The sequence below is a fragment of the Habropoda laboriosa genome, unplaced genomic scaffold (genome assembly GCF_001263275.1).
Source record: "Habropoda laboriosa isolate 0110345459 unplaced genomic scaffold, ASM126327v1 scaffold302, whole genome shotgun sequence".
In the NCBI taxonomy this organism is placed as follows: Eukaryota; Metazoa; Arthropoda; class Insecta; order Hymenoptera; family Apidae; genus Habropoda; species Habropoda laboriosa.
In genome coordinates this window covers 377,004-379,346 of record NW_017100444.1, presented here as the reverse complement: position 1 = coordinate 379,346, position 2,343 = coordinate 377,004, and positions in this window count along the sequence as shown.

Below are 2,343 nucleotides of genomic sequence, written 5' to 3'. Positions count from 1 at the left end.
AAAATTGCATTTGTAAATAGAATTTCCTGTAAAAATTGAAAGACTTTAAGATTACAATATTATGTAGGCCGTGCAGAACTAAAAACTTCGATAACACGATTATTTAACTTACAATTAGCGTCACCGACAGCATTTACGCTCCCTGTTGTTATAATATTTCAGAAATATTGTATTTAATGTAGTTATGGACTTCTCTCTGAAGTTTACTCCAAGTTAAAATTGAAGAACCTCTTTCTGTCCTCCTTGACTTCCGATAAAATCTGGTTACTTTATCCGCTCAGAACTGCAGTTCTGAACAAGCAAGTAGTTCACAGAATGGTTTAAATCTTATCGTAGAATATCAAGCGTTATAGCTACGTGGAAGATGAAGAAAATTTTAACATTAACTGAATTTCTAAAAATCACGACAAATACAATTGTATTATTATACTGTGTCTTGATTTAACAATTGACCTACATGTGGGTAAAGTTTACAAAACACGCAAAAGTAGACTGTAAGAATAAAATTCTAATATGGAATAAAACGTTAAATTATTCTGTTTTAATATCCTGCGATAAATATCTAACGTAACTTATTGTCTTAAAGAAACAATTGGAATAAGAAAGTAAATACTTTGTTCAACAAACTTCTACGCATTAAGCACATCATTTTTACCAAGAAATGTCATATGCACAGCAGATCTCTTTCATTGCTTTATCGAAACAATCGTTGTTAGGACAGCAAGGGGACGATTTTATGATACGTGATTTCTAGTTCAGCAAACCGTTATTTTTAATTTAGCAGACCGGTCTGCAGCCAACATGCGGCACCTAGAATTTCTCAAATATTAAAGAATAGGCTACTGTTCAGTCGGTAAGGCAAGGTATCATAAAGTCACCCCCAAAGGGTCTTCGGAACCGATGCAATTACCGAGGCCTCTCGGTACCTGACCTTCCGAACGAGTCGGAGAGTCAGAGTTGACCTGGCCGGGTTTTCCCCCCTTGTGGTCAAATTTCCATCCGGCAAGGATCAGCTTCGTCACCCCCGCTCCAAGGACGTGTCGCGCTCCGGGCGCAATGGAAGGGGGTGATACGGGGTTGGTCACTTAGTAATTTTAAGAACCTCCCTTCGACTTGATAAGAAGGCCGACTTAACTTAGGACCGCAGAGTGTTAGTACACAGACCATCAGTTACATTAGGAATCTTAAAGATTCAGTCAGACTCTTAACGCAATACATTCAGTCTTCAGACGGCACCTAGTGCAATATTCCAAGTACGCGGAAATTAGTACCCGAGTGATTAACAATCGTTGCTTACGCTAGTTTCAAGAGTGTTAAATGGTTTTTAATGATGAAAATAAAGCCTGCGGCATAGTTTAGGATTTGATATACAATACCTCGTACTTTTCAAAATATATTTGGAAGTGACGTGGTGGCGATCCTGTCCCGTGAAATGGGTATTTCGTGGATCCGGTCCGCCGAACTCTCCATATTGTGGCTTATTGGCACTAATAAATCTTGCACTCACGTATTCCGTTTACTAGACTTATCACGTCGTGGTCACCAATTTGATGTGACGCCTTAACCTAATTTTGAAGTGTAGGCGACGCGAGTCTACGACAAAAGGCCTCGTGCCTTTTTCGGGGCTCCCTTAAGTAGCCCCTTTTCCCTGGGAAAGTCCCAGGAAGTGGGGGCGCGGGTCTGCATTGCCGAGGCAATACTCTTGTCCTCGAGGACGAAAAAACTCGGAGATGTTTGGAAAAACATCTCTCGATTCTTCGCCTCGAGGGCCAAGAGTCGCCAGGCCTAAGTGCGTGGCCCCCCCTCGTGGCGGTCGCCACATATAAAATATTCTCACCATTATCTTTAAATTTTCCAGAACGTATTCAGAATTCTAAGAAAAGTAAGTTCTTTTCCATCATTAAATAAGGAGCACGAAGAGAATCAGCTTACTAACACCACAGTGCTAACAAAAGTAGAATTCGAAAAAATTCGCACTTAAGTGTATGCAAAATGCTATTAGTAGCCATTGATAGTACAAAGAACAGGAGTGTGGATAATCTTACGATCTAACAATGAGTCTTCATCCATACCATCTGAAAAAGTTCAACATTTTTTTCTCAACATAATACATACCGTGTATAATTCTATACGCAGGTACTTTTGAGAATATTGTATTTTGCTGACATATTTTCATTGCCAAGCCCGATTTAATCCGTGAATCCATCGATAAATCTGTTATTGAGCCAGTGAAAATTCACATGATGTGCTAGAACGCGGATTTCAACACCGATTCTCGGTAAATGCATGGTGCGAAATAATGGACTAATACTTTGTCTAACCAAAAGTCAGAAGAGATTATCA